A 16,456-nucleotide genomic window follows, 5' to 3' on the forward strand; every position below is an offset into this window, starting at 1 on the left:
AGCCCCCGCTCGCCGCAACTAGAGAAAGCCCACACACAGCAACAAAGACCCAACACAGCCAAAAATAAATAAATTAATTAATTAAAAGAAAAAGGTCCTGGCAATAAATGAGTTTCTCTTCCCATTTTACTGGGGGAGGAAACAGAGTTTGGAGCTGTTAAGTGACATACTTGGCCAAGGTTAAATGGCTTGTAGGGGCAATTGATTTAGAATGGGAACCCAGGTCTCTTCCAGAACAGTGGGCTGTGTCCTACCTGTTTAGGTCCTATTTATTGAGCACCTACAAATGCTTGAGCTGAATGGTGCTCCACTGAGTACCTGCTCTGTGACCAGGTACAATTATAATCCTCATTCCACAGATGAAGCTCAAATAATTTTGCCAGTTGCTCAAGGTCTCACAAATGAAGAAGCAGCAGAGTTGGGGTGCCAATTAAAGTCTGACTCCCAAGCCTGACTCTTAATCGGGAGTTGGTAAACTACGGCCCATGGGCCAAATCCTCCCTACTTCCTGTTTTTATAAATAAAGTTTTACTGGAACACAGTCACATTCACTTGTTTACGTGTTGCCTGTGGCTGCTTTCACGATACAATTGCAAGGGGAATCACTGACTTGCAAAGTCTGAAACATTTACTATCTGGCTATTAACCAGAAAACTTTGCCTAGCCCTACTCTTAACCACCATTTTATATAATAGTTTTTTCTTGAAAATTTAAAAGGAGAATCTGCTTAACACCAAGACACATTTTCAGGCAGGTCAGTAAGTATTTGACATGAATTCTGTGATAAATAGAGACTGAATTACCGTCTGGCTCTCCTTGCAACTTTCCTCCATCTCCCGCTAAGCAGATCTTCTTGGTCAAGGGGATGGGCTGAGTAAAACAAAGACAAAGGCATGTGTCAAACACATTAACAAGGCCCTGTGTTTTGCATCTGTATATTGTGATTTAATCAGGGGATTTTAATTGTTTTATTTAAAAATTTTTATTATTTAAAATGATTTAATTGTATTACTTTTTTTTTTTTTTTGCAGTACGCGGGCCTCTCACTGTTGTGGCCCCTCCCGTTGCGGAGCACAGGCTCCGGATGCGCAGGCTCAGCGGCCATGGCTCTCGGGCCCAGCCGCTCTGCGGCATGCGGGATCCTCCCGGACCGGGGCACGAACCTGTGTCCCCTGCATCGGCAGGCGGACTCTCAACCACTGCACCACCAGGGAAGCCCTGTATTACTTCTCAATTGATGTTTACAGCTTATTATTAATGCTATTTATTATAAATGTCAGAACTGTATCTTTTCTCCTTTAAAGTATTTATTTATTTATTTGGCTGCTCTGCACGGCTTGCAGAATCTTAGTTCCCCGACCAGGTATTGAACCCGGGCCCTCGGCAGTGAAAGGGTGGAGTTCTAGCCACTGGACGGCCAGGGAATTCCCATCTTTTCTCCTTTTAAATATTACATAATTTCCATCGTGAACGTATAATATCTCAGGACGACTTCCTTCCCCAAGCAAACAAGCGGGGTTTTTAGCCATGGCCAGGGAGATAGTAGATTTCGATATGCCGGAATTAAAGAACAGAATCAGTAAACGAATAAAAATATCAATCTGAGCAGAAAGAGTACTGAATCAGGAGTCAAGAGACCTTGGTTATAGACATAGCTCCATCCAATCAGCTGGGTGATTTGGGTTTCTCATAAGCCCTCCTATGTCTCAGTTTCCCCTTATAAAATGGGGCTACTGGACCAGATGACTGCTAATGGCTCTTCCTAGTATAGCAGTGTATTCCCATTTAAAAAACGCACCAAAATAAAGCCTTTGGGGCAGTTCTGCCTAGAAGGAGAGGCTTCACAGAGATGACCATCAATCCCACAACGGGGTTCTCTATTCTGAACCTAGCAATCCCTTTGGGAGTAGTGGACAGTCAGCGTGCACCAGGCACCTTCCCAATCATTTCCGGTTTTGTCACAGGATCCAGGACTCTTTTATCAGAAGAAGGGGAATTTAGGTCTGATGAGGGAGGAGTGTCCCTGGTGGGGGCAGTGGGTCAGAAGACGCCAACAGTTGGAGGAGGAGGGGAGCTGAAGGAAGCGGTGACCCTGTCCTGTCATCTTCCCCTGTCCTCGGGATGGCTTGGGGAGCAGGACAGGACGGACATGTCATTGCTGTGAGGGGCGTGGATGTCCCCACCTTCCTGCTAATCCCTAATCATGATTACCCTCTCCCTAGGCAGGAATGAAAACCTTTTGGTCTTTATTTCATATCACTTTTTACAATTTTATAGGCAAAAAAGGAAATTTCACTGCTGTTTTAATTTGTCTCTATTTGATCAAGAAAAAGATCTTTTTCTTGTTTAGCTATTTGTAGTTTTACCTTTGTAAACAAAATTATTTGCAGCCTTTGCTTTAATTTTTTTCCTATTAGCAATATTTATCTTTTCTCTTTTGAGTTTTTGAGGTTACATACTTAATGTGTAAATGTATCTTTTGTTTTGTCAAGCTTTTAGAAAACCAACAAAACTGGGTGTAGTAAGAAAATGTTAATAGCCTCTTTACTTCCTCGGCAATTCTGAACTCCAGAGGAGTCCATTGATAATTAACATTTGCGGAGTAACTGCTGTTAGTTTTCTGTATTTATACAAACTAACTCAAATACATATATATGTATATATATAATTTTTCATTTTTTTATAAGAGTAGAAACCTGCTATATCTTTTAATCTGAAAACTGTTTTTAAAAATTCTACATTGTAAACTGAACTAGCCCTGTCTTAGATTCCTATGCCCCTTGTGAATTTCACAAACTCTTTCTTGTCATCGTCTCTACAAGAGTTAGCCAAGCATCATCAGGCCAGAGTTATAGATTAGAGAAACTGAGGCCCAGGGAGGAAATGTGATTCACCCAGATCCTTCAACAGTTCAATACTGGGGGGCTTCCCTGGTGGTCCAGTGGGTAAGACTCTGCCCTCCCAATGCAGGGGGCCTCCGTTCAATCCTCGGTCAGGAACTAGATCCCACATACTGCAACTAAGACGCCCGCGTGCCGCAACTAAGACCCGGAGCAGCCAAAATAAATAAATAAATATTTTAAAAGCCCCCAAAACGTTTCAATAGTTGGACGAGAACCCCAGGATGAAACCCTCCTGATTCTGGAGGCAGACGCCTCTCTATGCAGAGTGAATCAGACCTTCTGTCCTGAGAGTCACCCTCCTGAGGGGCACAGGCTGGAGTTGGGAGTCAGAGAAAGTGTAGGTACTAAGAGAGTACACGACGGCAGAAGAATTCAAGCTACCCCCAAGGCGCTCCTCAATTCCTGACGTGCTAGGTGACCTTGGGACGAGCGGTCGGCCCTCTCTGGGGTCCCAGTGCTCATCTACGAAATAAAGGCTTGGGCCTAATCAGAGGATTTCAAACTGTGCTCTTCAAAGCTGCAGGGAGCCTCCACAAGTTACTGTCCCTCAAAAGTGAACACGGGGAGCATGTTCTGGGATGCTCATCACAGCACCCGCTGTGTCGGTGAAAAGTTGGAAGCAACTGCAATGTCTTACATGCAACAGGTCATGCATGTGTTCATCCCTTCTTTCGTTCGTGGGATAGTTATTGAGTAACAACTGCCAGGCCCTGTTTTAGACACTGGGAATCACCGCTGAACAAGACAGACCAAGCCTCTGCCCTCTTAGAGCTTCCCCGAAAGGCCGGGCCACCCGACCGTGAGCTGAACCCCAGTAAGGTGTAACCAGATGTGTCCTTATGTCACAGCATGGATGGGTCTCCAGGCCACAGGGCTGAGTGCTAGAGGTGGTACCAAGACCTGGGTAGGCTGATTCCCTTGATATAAACCCAACCCCTTCTGGATATCTGGCTGTAGGTGGACAGATACATTAAAAGGTGCTGAGGAGGCTTTGCGGGGTGCATCTCCAAACGATGGTTTTGTTTCTGGAAAGAGAGGGGAGTAGTCCAGGATTGAGGGTACCTTGTGTCGGGCACTTTATCTGTATTTTTTAAACAAGGAAGACATTCAAATATTGTTTGCAATTAAATATATATATATATGTGTGTGTGTGTGTGTGTGTATATATATATATATATATATATAGATATAGATATATGTCCAGAGAGAGGGAAGGACAAAAAGAAACTTACAAGTTTCAGTCTCACAGAGTCCTTCAAAATCTAACGTGTTCAGGCTCTACGATCTACCCAAACCTAGTAAGTGTCTTGGTTTGGGGATCAGAGATTTTAAATTAAACCAATGACGAATATTGCCGGGATCCAAGGCTAAGCCAGCTTCATCATTGAGGCAGCATCCACTGTGTTCAGTCCCAGCTGATTCTCCCTTAGCTACTTAAAATCTCATCTTGGCATTGCTGGATGGGAAAGCCTCCCCCAAGATTTATTTTACAAGTGAGGAAACCTCTTTCCTTTTTTTTAAAATTTATTGAATATATTTGACCTATGACGTTATGTGAATTTAAGGTGTACAACGTGTTAAATGATTTCTTATTTTGCCAAGGACTCAATTAACGGTAGAGCCCAGATTACAAAGCAGGAAGCCAGCCTGCCCTGCCTCCAGATCCTGGGCCCAATGCAGGGGGGAGGGGTGGGGTGGGATGGAGGGGGAGGCCATCCTCCAGACTCCCACTGGAAGCTCCAATGATGAGTCCTGGTGTCCAGCACATGCTGAAAGGAAGCCTTGTCAACATGGAAGGAGATCAAGGTGGCCAGGGGGTGCTGAAACCTCCTGTCGGGTCCAGCATCTCTGAGGAGATAGGGACACTTCGTACGCTGCCCCTGTCCCCGCCCCCTCCTCGAGCTCTCTCCACTCGAATTCCGAGGGGCTTTGGAATCACTAGACTGTCTCCTGCTCCCAGGAAACCCCAGGCTTCAGTGGAGCCAGGCGACTGGCCATCCATCATCCTTATCTCCCGGCTCTGGCGGCCCCAGGTCCCTGGCCTGGATGGGCCCAGGGGGCCACGAGGGCGGGGGGGGGGGGGGGGGGGGGGGGGGAAGGATGGGGGCAGGGGGGCCTCGATAACAAGAAAAGCAGCTGTTCCCTGGGGGAACTTCAAAGTGCCTAGAGCTGAAATTTATGGGCAGAGTTGTTCACATTAGGGGCCAGAGGGCCATTCATCCTGTAAATATTTATTGAGCACCTACTGTGTGCCAGGCACTGGGCTGGGGGAATCTTATGGGCCCAAAGAGATTTTGTTGTTTGTTAGGTTAACATGTCTACCTCAGTGGACTAGGTTTGATGAATGAATCAGTTCATTAATTCATTAAGTATTTATTAAGCACCCACTGTGTGCTGGGGGTTGCTAGAAATCCAAGGCTGTTGGAACAGTTAAATAAATACGCCCCCCTACTGTGGGCAGGGTCTGAGATCCACTAATGCAGTTGTCCGGAGCTTCAGAGGCAGGCAGACGGACAAGTTACTAAACCCTCCTTGGTCTTTGCTTTCTTAGCTGTAAAACCAGGGTAATAATCGCACCTATCCCATAGGGTTTGGGAGAGGAGGAACTGAAACAAGAAACTATAGGTCTAATTCTTAGCCTGAGCCTGGTAAACGGTCATCTCGTACCAAAGGTGGCTATTTTTGCGACTGCAAATGATCGGCCCCACATTTATTACGTGTGTGTTGAGTGCCTGCCATGTGCTCTGCAGCTGCTGTCAGGGCAACTGGCAAGTCGGCCTGGGAGGGTTTGCCAGAGTCCCTACCTCTCCCCTGAGGTCTCTCATTGGCTGAGCCTTCGAGGTGTTAAAGAGGGGTTTATGTGACCCAGAAGAGGCATTTGGACTTAACCCCTCAAATCCCTGTCACCCCAAGACTCTAAGGGCCCATGATCTTCCAGGCAGGGTCCTGGATGGGTACCTCCCTACCTTCCAGGCAGCCCATGAGGAAGGCCTTCCTGCTGCGGAGCTGAGATCTGCCTTGTGGAAATTTTCCCCATTAGCGTCCCAGCTTTGTCTTCTGGGCCCTACCCCAGCTCTTTGAGCCTCAGTTTATTCATCTATAAAATGGGAATAGCAATAGTTCCTATCCTATAGGGTTACTGGGAGGGTAAAATGAGACAAAGATGGTAAAGCACTTGGGACAACCTCTGCAAAATGAAATCCGTGATAAGCGGCAGCGAATAACAGCAAACCATAAAATAACGAGAGCCTCTGGGAGTCAATGAAAAGAGGAGGTGGAGGAAGAGGAAGACGAAGGAGAAGAAAGGGAACCAGAGCTGTACTTTCTGGGGTAGGAAGTCGTCCTCAGGAAACCTGAGTTTGGCAAAGGAGAGCACACACGATTCCCAAAGATGTTTCCCAGCTCACAAAGTCTGGTAAACATGGAAGGGAAGGCGCTTGTAGTGTTCTTCTTCACGCAATGGGGGCAGTGTTTCCACTTCCACTCACAGAAGAGCAAGTGAGGCCCCTGAAGGGGACTTGATTTCCCAGAGTCAGGGAACAGGGGGCACTGGGCATCCCCAGAGCTCGGTCTCCTCTCTCACTCCCCTCAAGGGAGCAGTGGAGGGGGGCTCTCCATGGACAGTGCTAGGGGTTGAATTGTGTCCTTGCCCTAAAATTCATAGGTTGAAATCCTAACACCCAGCACCTCAAAATATGCCTTTATTTGGACACAGGGTCTTTAAAGAGGTAATCAAGCTAAAATGAGGTCATTGGGGTGGGTCCTCATCCAATACATCTGGTGTCCTCATGAGAAGGGGAAATTTGGACACAGAGTGATGCAGAGACAAGAGACAGGGAGAAGACAGCCATCCACGACACAGGAGAGAGGCCTGGAACAGAACCCTCACAGCCCTCAGAAGGAACCAACCCCGCCTGCACCTTGATTTTGGACTTCCCAGCCTCCAGAACTGGGAGAACACATTTCTGTTGTTTAAGCCGCCAGTCTGCCACACACTGTGCCAGCCGCCCTGTGGCAGTGTGTGGAGTGCCCCACGGAATGCTCTGAGGGCTTGCTTCCCTGCCTGTCCCAGGGGGGCGGCTCTTCTCCAGAACCCTGGGATGTTGGTCAGAAGGCGCGTGGCAGGCCCGGCAGTGTCTGACCACAAGGCCGTGGTCTTTGCATTGACCTTCCTTGTTCTTGTCGCTCCCTGAGAAGTGAAAACCCATTTTCCTGGTGCCTTCCGGTGATGACTGGATTAACCTCACCTGCTGCTGTCCTCTGCGAAGACCTGCCAGGCTTGCTCTGGTCTCCCTGGGACTGGGGATTTGTCAGAGATTCTGGGAATTACCAAGTCAGCTGCATCCACTTCCTCCTCTGTGATCTTTTCCCTCTTCCCTCCTTCCTTCTTCGGCGCCCCTCCTCCTGGCCTGTGCTCACCCCACGCCCACCCACATCCCATCCCACGACTGCTTCCTCCTGATTCCCCATCCTCCAGGCCACCCTCACCTGGTGGCCCTCAGCAGAGCAAGGGGCAGTCCAGAACTCAAGGCTTTCCTGGAGACAGAGGCAGGAAGTCTAAACTCACTTCTTTCGAGCCGAGAAGAAGTTATCCAGAGCTGGTTTCTCCTCCCACCTTCCAGGAAGCCTCGTTCTTGTCCCTGGCCTGGATACATTATTATATTTTGCTTTAATTGCATTAAGGCAAATGACTATGTCACCCTGTGGTTTCGATCAGGTCAGGGATCTGATAATCGATCCTGGCACAGTCTAGACAGGAGTCACTTTGAAGCTGTTTTTAGCAGGATGAGAACAAACAATTTTTCCAAAGTGGTCACATTAGGCAAACAGGCTGGTGGGTCATCTCTTTGGGAGGGAGTGTGCCCTGGTTCCAGGCAGCCTGCTGACTGATTCCAAGGCCCCTGGGGAGGAGACAGGACTGCACCCCCTGGGACGCAAGGAGCTTGAAGTAGAGATGCCACAGGCTTAGGCCTCCCTATATGTGAAATCTGGTCCAGGTGCCTCTTCCAGGAAGCCAATCCTGACTTACACCACCTGGCTCAGGGCACAAAGATAGCATAGTGCAGTGTGAGATGGCTGGCTGGAGAGATGGAAGAAAGATGGAATTCATACAGGGCACTGGTAGAGGTGGGACCACGTCCTGCAAAATTATTCTCTCTTCAACTCTTTCGATTCTTTGAAGTTCATCAAGAGGAAAGCCTCAGTGTGGTCTAGTCTGTCTCTAATATGGTTCTAGTGTTTGCTGATCTCCCCTTTTAACAAGGAGAGCAGGCCTTGGCTCTGCAGGGTGCTAAGATATAGCTAGATTTCAATAACACTGTTTTGTTATCGTTGTATTTATTTCCTACAGTCTCTTTCAAGCAATACTGGTTTTCCCCCAACAGAAAGTGAACCATTGTTCGAGCACAGTAAGGTAGAGATCCTGAAGGTGGGAGCTGAAGGAGGACCTTGGGAGACAGTGCTGGGGGATCTTATGCACAGGACCCATGCCAGCTCCGCACTCGCTTGCTGTGTGACTGCAGACAAATTGCTTTGCTCTCTGAGCCTCGGTTTCTCTGTGTAAAATGGAGTTGATGATGTACTGCGTGGGGCCATAGTGAGGATTTTCTGAGAACGTAGGCATGTAAAGCATCCAGTGTATGCATGGCGGGCGTGGGGTCTGCCCTCTGCCTGGTGGCCTTGTTCCTTACATGGGCCACTGCTCCCCTCAGCCAGTCTCAGAGCCTTTGCTGGTCCCACGGGCAAAACCGACGAGATTCCAGGTTCAGAGGAAACGAAAGGAGCTTGGAGGCCCGCGCTATGCCCTAGCTCGAGCTCCCTGGCCTTGGGCTTGCTCCATCCCTCCACTGGCCCACAGTTTCCCCACCTGTCAGCAGAGGCTCTGACCAAATGATTTTAAGACCCTTTGCTCTGACATAAGGATATTTTGGAGTTACAATGCCACAACAGAAGAATCTCTGTTTTAACAAATATATCTTGTGGTCCTCCCTACTTGCAGACTTGGCCATGGACAAGCGGCACCGGCCTCACTTGAGAGCAGGTAGAAATGCAGATGCTCAGGCCCCACTCAGATCTCCTGAATCAGAATCTGCATTTTAGGACTTCCCTGGTGGCGCAGTGGTTAAGAATCTGCCTGCCAATGCAGGGGACACGGGTTTGAGCCCTGGTCCGGAAAGATCCCACATGCCGCGGAGCAACTAAGCCCGTGTGCCACAACTACTGAGCCCACGTGCCACAACTACTGAAGCCCGCACACCTAGAGCCCGTGCTCCGCAACAGAAGCCACCGCAATGAGAAGCCTGCGCACCGCAACAAAGAGTAGCCCCCGCTCACCACAACTAGAGAAAGCCTGCGCACAGCAATGAAGACCCAACACAGCCAAAAATAAATAAAGAAATAAATTAATTAATTAAAAAAAAAGAATCTGCATTTTAACAAGATGCCCAGTGCGTGAAAAGCACTGATTTATATCACCCAGTCTGAAATGAAGAGTTTTAAATGCTTTTACATCTTCAAGTATATTTATATATATTTATACATTTCTCAGGGATTTTAAAAAACAACGAACATGTCATTTTTTTTCTGAAACAATAAAGGTGTTATGAAAATGGTAAATGAACCCAGGCCAGTTCAGAGACAAAATGATTTATGTAAATCTGGTGAACAGTTTTTCCCAGGAAATTTTCCTTCTGAGTAAGGTAGGGTCTCGCACTTTCCATAAGTTGGCCTCTTCCCAGCAAGTGTCTCCCTCATGCCTGATTCCTGGAAGGCTGTGTGTGCGTGCGTGTGTGTGTGTGTGTGTGTGTGTGTGTGTGTGTGTGTGTGGTGTTGTGTGACTGTGTCTTGCAGCTGATCCACTGAGCAGGGACTTCAGCCAAGTCAGCAAAACCAGGATGGAAAAAAAACTAGATTCCTAAAGGCTTCAGGGTAAGCCTGGGGAGCTTGGGCAACCATCCCTCAGATAAACTGAAGCAGCATGTACTGTGGATTAGTCAGGCATCCTGGCTTTCCAGTTGGGCCCACCTCCTAGAGGGCTTCCTGCCTAACCCTCCTGTCCAGCTGGGGTTCTCTGTTTCTCCTCATCTCCAAAACAAAAGCCCCAAACACCATCCCATCCACTTCGGGAATTTATCCCAAAGAAGCGATCTCGATGTAGGCAAAGATCTTCCTAAAAGAATGATCATCACATGCTGTTGATAAGAGTGAGAAGCCAGAAAAAAAATCCAAGTGTCCAAGAATAGGGGCCTGAGGTTACTTCATGATGTATTTCAATCCTGTGCCTGCCTGGGAGCAGGTCAGCAGTTATGGGCAGGAGTCGGCAGGTCTGGACTCGAGGGATAATTTAAGCAGTTTATTTAGCCTCTCCAAGCCTCACTTTCCTGAGCTGTAAAATGGGAGTGATAATAATACCAAATGCCTTCTCTTGTTTTGAGGATTAAATGAGGACATACACGGAAAACATTTAACACCACGCCTGGTGCACAGTAAGCACTTGGTAAATGGTTGTTTGCTGTGCGCCGGTTCAGATACAGACAAATGTTGGCGGTGAGTATTAATGACAAGGAAATATATATATGGCACAGTGAAAGTGGAAAAAACAGATTATAACTCAGCATGATCCATTTTGTAAACATATGTGTACATATTCACATTTAGCCTTGTATGTAATTGATAAACATGAAGTGGAGATGTAGTTGCTACAAGAACAGGAAATGTCCGGCCACTGGGGAACCCTTTCTCATTTCTCAGGCTCACTTCCATACTCTTTGCCTGAGAATGCCAGGGAAAATCAGATTTGGACCTATCGTTGATAAGGACCATAATGAAAAAACAAAAGTGGCACCACTTGAGTGCTTTCTAGCAGACAGGCACCTTCTAGGTGTACTACCAGCTCATTTATTCTTCACAACCACCTATGAAGCGACACTATTAATATTCTCATTTTACAGATGAGGAAACTGAGGCACAGAGGGGCTGAGTAGTCATCTGTCCAAGGTCTAACAGCCAAAAAGAGGTCAGAAGATAGTTTCAAACCTGGGCTCTAATTACTATGCTATCCCACCCCCCAGGCCTCTCATTGACAAGGACGGAAACTAAGGCCCAGAGAAGCAGGACACTGGCCCAAGGCCACACAGCAAAGCAGTGTCAAAGGAGGAACTAGTACTAAGCCTCCTGAAGCTTTGAGGCTCCTCAGTGCCCCCTTCAGGCAGCCTGAGGATGCACTGGCTACCTGATTCCTCCAGGCTGTAGGAAGGGCACCTGCGCAGCTAATCGTTTGCACTCCTCTGCGTACAACCGGCTGCTAGGGAAGTACAGGTCTTTGGCGAGCAAAGGAGACAACCCACAAACTGTCTGCACCTTCCGCTGAAGCCCTGCCTCCACCCTCCAAATCCCATGTCACTTAAGGCAAATGTAATCCATATGGCTCTAATTCATTTACACTTAAATCTGCAAGACACTGGGTTCTAAGTGCTATTACTTACAAAGCCTTCAGAACCTGTTAAGTGAGATTCAGCTCCCCAACTCCTCCTCTCCAACCCTACCCCGAGTCCAGTCTTCCTCCCCTTCCCCCTTCTGGACCAGAGTTCATACCAGCATCTGGCAGGGCTGAAAAGAAACTCACAAACTCAGACTTGGAAACTGTGGAGGCGGGGGGCACAGGACCAGTTATTAGGATGTTCAGAGCAGCATTGTTTGTAATCCCAAAAGTTGGAAACAATGTATATGTCTATCCATGGGAGAATGGATGAATAAAGTGTGGCAAATGCATACAATGTGACACCAAACAGCAGTAAAATGGACAATCTCACAAAAATACTGTTGAGGGAAAAAACCAAGCAAGTTGCAGATTAATTCATAATATGATACCAATTATTCAAAATTTAAAAACACTGAAAAATCATTATATGCAAATATATAAACTACCTTGGTAAAGTTCATTTTTTAACCTGGTAGTGGGTACATGGATATTTGTTCTAGCATATATACATTTCTGTATAATTTTGAAAAGCTACATAATAAAATTTTCAGTAAACCCCTAGATTTCACATCAGCAAAGGAAGTTAGCCTATGTGTTGAGTTCAACTCCCTCATTTCACAGAAGGGGAGGAGGAAATAATTTAATATTTGTTAACTACATAACACTTACTAAATACTCACTTGTCAAGCACACCCTCATTTCATGTAAGTTCCAATCCCCTGCATGGTAGCATATGCTGTTACTATTCTCATTTTACAGATGAGGCAGCTGAGGCTCAGCAACTTCCTCAAGGTCATGCAGCTTGTAAACCACAAGGTTGCAATACAAGTCGTGGCCTCTGGCTCCCAAGGCTCACACACCAGACCACATGCTGTGGAGGCCAGCACTGTTCTTTTACATCTTTATTGGAGTATAATTGCTTTACAATGTTGTGTTACTTTCTGCTTTATAACAAAGTGAATCAGTTATACATATACATATGTTCCCATATCTCTTCCCTCTTGCGTCTTCCTCCCTCCCACCCTCCCTACCCCACCCATCCAGGTGGTCACAAAGCACCGAACTGATCTCCCTGTGCTATGCGGCTGCTTCCCACTAGCTATCTATTTTACATAGATAGTGTATATATGTCCATGCCTCTCTCTCACTTTGTCACAGCTTACCCTTCCCCCTCCCCATATCCTCAAGTCCATTCTCTAGTAGGTCTGTGTCTTTATTCCGTCTTACCCCTAGGTTCTTCATGACATTTTTTTTCTTAGATTCCATATATATGTGTTAGCATACGGTATTTGTCTTTCTCTTTCTGACTTACTTCGCTCTGTATGACAGACTCTAGGTCCATCCACATCACTACAAATAACTCAATTTCGTTTCTTTTTATGGCTGAGTAATATTCCATTGTATATATGTGCCACATCTTCTTTATCCATTCATCCGATGATGGACACTTAGGTTGTTTCCATCTCCTGGCTATTGTAAATAGAGCTGCAATGAACATTTTGGTACATGACTCTTTTTGAATTATGGTTTTCTCAGGGTGTATGCCCAGTAGTGGGATTGCTGGGTCATATGGTAGTTCTATTTGTAGTTTTTTAAGGAAACTCCATACTGTTCTCCATAGTAGCTGTACCAATTCACATTCCCACCAGCAGTGCAAGAGTGTTCCCTTTTCTCCACACCCTCTCCAGCATTTATTGTTTCTAGATTTTTAGATGGGACCTAATGAAACTTCAAAGCTTTTGCATAGCAAAGGAAACCATAAACAAGACCAAAAGACACTCAGAATGGGAGAAAATATTTGCAAATGAAGCAACTGACAAAAGATCTCCAAAATTTATAAGCAGCTCATGCAGCTCAATATCAAAAAAACAAACAACCCAATCCAAAAATGGGCAGAAGACCTAAATAGACATTTCTCCAAAGAAGATATACAGACTGCCAACAAACACATGAAAGAATGCTCAACATCACTAATCATTAGAGAAATGCAAATCAAAACTACAATGAGATATCATCTCACACCGGTCAGAACGGCCATCATCAAAAAATCTAGAAACAGCACTGTTCTTTGATCTTACCCCACAAGTCTCTGAGTTAGGTTTCATTATTACTGGTTTTAGAGGTGAGGAAACTGAAGCTCTGAGCAGTCATTTGCTAACGCTTGTTCAGGCAGTTACTCCACAGAGACCAGACAAGGGAGCTTCCTGACTCCTAGTCCAGTGTTCTTTCTCTATCAGGCTTTGTCTGGAAGACCTGGTGGGGGGGAAAGTATGGCTGTGTTTACCCTTACCTTCTACTCCTTAGAAGCTCTACGCAGTTCGGGTACTGCCAAGGGGAACGAAGCTCCCAAAGTCGCCTTGGCCAGGTTTGGGGCACAAAGTTGTATAGAAGGGGAGGACCTGGTGAGCCCTGGGTCTTGCAGCCAAAGAAGCCATCCTTAACTCCACTTTCATTCACAATCGGCATCCAATCTATCAGTCAGGTCCCTGCAGGAAACAGGTGGCACACTCAAACTGGGTGCTTTGAGGAGAGTTTAATAAAAGGACTATGCACAAACTTACAGGCAGGGTTAAGAAAAAACAACCACTTACAACGTGGTACTCTGGGGCTGGCAAGAGCAGGGAGTTGTCACCACTCAGGTCTGATGGGCAAAGGGAGGAGCCATTACCCACCCCTGAGGAGCAGCTTTTCTGGGTGGGCTGCCTGATTAGAGCTGTGCCCTTGGTAGAGGGCTCAGCCAAACCGAAAGGAGGCAGTCGAGGAAATATACCACAACCTCACACTTCTCCTTCCGTCAGATCCCTTGCCAGTATTCCTTTTGGCCAAACTCAGTGGGAAACTCCTTCGGCCAAACCCAACGGGAAACAGGACAGAGACTCTGGATGGAGTTCATACAGCTCAGTCTCCCAGGGCATAGAGCAGGGTGGGGAGAGCCAGAGACTGAATCCAGAGGGGCAGGCAGAAGAAAACAGAAAACACTGGCTTTCCTTCAGATAGACCCAGACTCTGGCGGTATACTGCATACCACCTCCATGGCTAGCCCCTGGTGCGAGCCATCATCACCCCTAGGCTGTATTTCTACAACAGACTCCTAGGTGATCGCCCAGCTTCTACAGTCTGTTCCTAACAGTCAGTGATTCTTGTAAATTACATGTCAAACCATGTCACTCCTCTGCTCAAAATCTTCAAGGGAAGAGCAAAAGCCAAAGTCCTTACAAAACCTCGCAAGTTCCTGCACAGTCTGTCACCTGTCCATCACCCCTTGACCTCATCTCCCTATTTTTCTCCAGTATTCACTCTGCTCCAGCCACACTGACCTTTCTCTTCTTTGATATACAAGGACAGTTCCTGCTTTAGGGCCGCTGCTGATCTCTCTGCCTGGAATGTTCTTTCCCCTCCATGCTTTACCTCCATCAAGTCTACTCAAGTGTCTCCTGCTCAATGAGACCTACTCTGACCCTCCTTTGTAAAACTGCAAACTGTCTCCCCCAACTCTCGCCCACTATCCCTGATCCCCATCATCCTACTCTAGTTTCCTTTTCCCCATATCACTTGTCATCTTTTAACATGCCACATCATTTACTTATTTGATTTTTCTTTTCTTGTGGCTGCGCCAGGTCTTAGTTGTAGCACGCAGGATCTTCATTGCAGCCTGCTTAGTTGTGGCATGCGTGATCTTTAGTTGCAACATGTGGGCTCTTAGTGGTGGCATGCGGACTTCTTAGTTGTGGCATGCAGACTCTCAGTGGCGGCATGCATGTGGGATCTAGTTCCCCGACCAGGGATCGAACCTGGGCCCCTGGCATTGGGAGTGCAGAGTCTTACCCATTGGACCACCAGGGAAGTCCCCTACTTACCTGTTATATTTATTATCTGTATCTTCCCACTAGAACACAAGTTCTGCAAGCATAAGGCTCTGTTTTGTTCATCAGTGGATCTCCAGACCTTGGAATTTTGTAGGTGTTCAACACATACTTGTTGAATGTTGTTGAATGACTGAAATGGGGGTGAGGAAAGATTAGGCTTGGAATTTTCCAGTTAGAAAAGGGTAGAGGATGGGTAGAGCCAGTGAGAAGATTAATGGGTCCTATATGAGGGAAAGGAAAAAAAGTCAACATAGAATTATTCATTACTATATACCTGTTAAAAGTTGTATCTTACCAACAGATATCAAAGGCCTGAACATTTTGTAGACCCTTTGTCCTAGCAATTCCATTTTCAAGAATTTGTACAAGGAAATTGTCATCATTTTTTGGTAAAAATGTAGTAATGATGAAATTCTTCACAGTGAAGTGAAGAATAATGAAAAATTGGAACCAAAGTAGCCATCTAACAATTGTGAAATGCCTAACTATGGTACAGCCATAGGTGGAATACTATGCGAACATTAAGTTCATTAATTGACCTGAATGATATTTATGATAATTGCTTAATGAGAAAAGCACATTATAAAACAGCATTACATTATAATCTTGTTTTTTTGCGGTACGCGGGCCTCTCACTGTTGTGGCCTCTCCCGTTGCGCAGCACAGGCTCCGGACGCGCAGGCTCAGTGGCCATGGCTCTCGGGCCCAGCCGCTCCGCGGCATGTGGGATCTTCCCGGACCGGGGCACAAACCTGTGTCCCCTGCATCGGCAGGAGGACTCTCAACCACTGCGTCACCAGGGAAGCCCTAATCTTGTTTTTTATTAAAATATACAGTTGTCTCTTGAACAACATGGGTTTGAACTGTGCAGGTTCACTTACATGCAGATTTCTTTCACTAAATTCGTCCTATAGGACTACTCAATCCACGGTGGTTGAATCCTCGGATGTGGAATAGTGAATACTGAGGGCTAACTGTGAAGTTACACGCAAATTTTTTTTTTTTTTTGGTACGCGGGCCTCTCACCGCTGTGGCCTCTCCCGTCGCGGAGCACAGGCTCCGGACGCGCACGCTCAGTGGCCCTGGCTCACGGGCCCAGCCGCTCCACGGCATGTGGGATCTTCCCAGACCGGGGCACAAACCTGTGTCCCCTGCATTGGCAGGTAGACTCTCAACCACTGCGCCACCAGGGAAGCCCACACGCAAAT

General features: G+C 46.7%; 1 long non-coding RNA gene across 1 annotated transcript; it reads right to left on the minus strand.

Annotated features, from left to right (window-relative positions):
- Window positions 1-669: 669 nt before the first annotated feature.
- Window positions 670-15,858, minus strand: LOC113606814 (uncharacterized). The gene is made up of 3 exons (XR_003427702.1): window positions 15,240-15,858; window positions 13,673-13,868; window positions 670-870 (listed from the first exon to the last, which is right to left on the minus strand). It is a non-coding gene; the product is annotated as an uncharacterized LOC113606814 (long non-coding RNA).
- Between the last annotated feature and the right edge of the window lie 598 nt (window positions 15,859-16,456).

Source organism: Aethalodelphis obliquidens, unplaced genomic scaffold (genome assembly GCF_003676395.1).
Source record: "Aethalodelphis obliquidens isolate GAN/ISIS:26980383/991018 unplaced genomic scaffold, ASM367639v1 scaffold45, whole genome shotgun sequence".
In the NCBI taxonomy this organism is placed as follows: domain Eukaryota; kingdom Metazoa; phylum Chordata; class Mammalia; order Artiodactyla; family Delphinidae; genus Aethalodelphis; species Aethalodelphis obliquidens.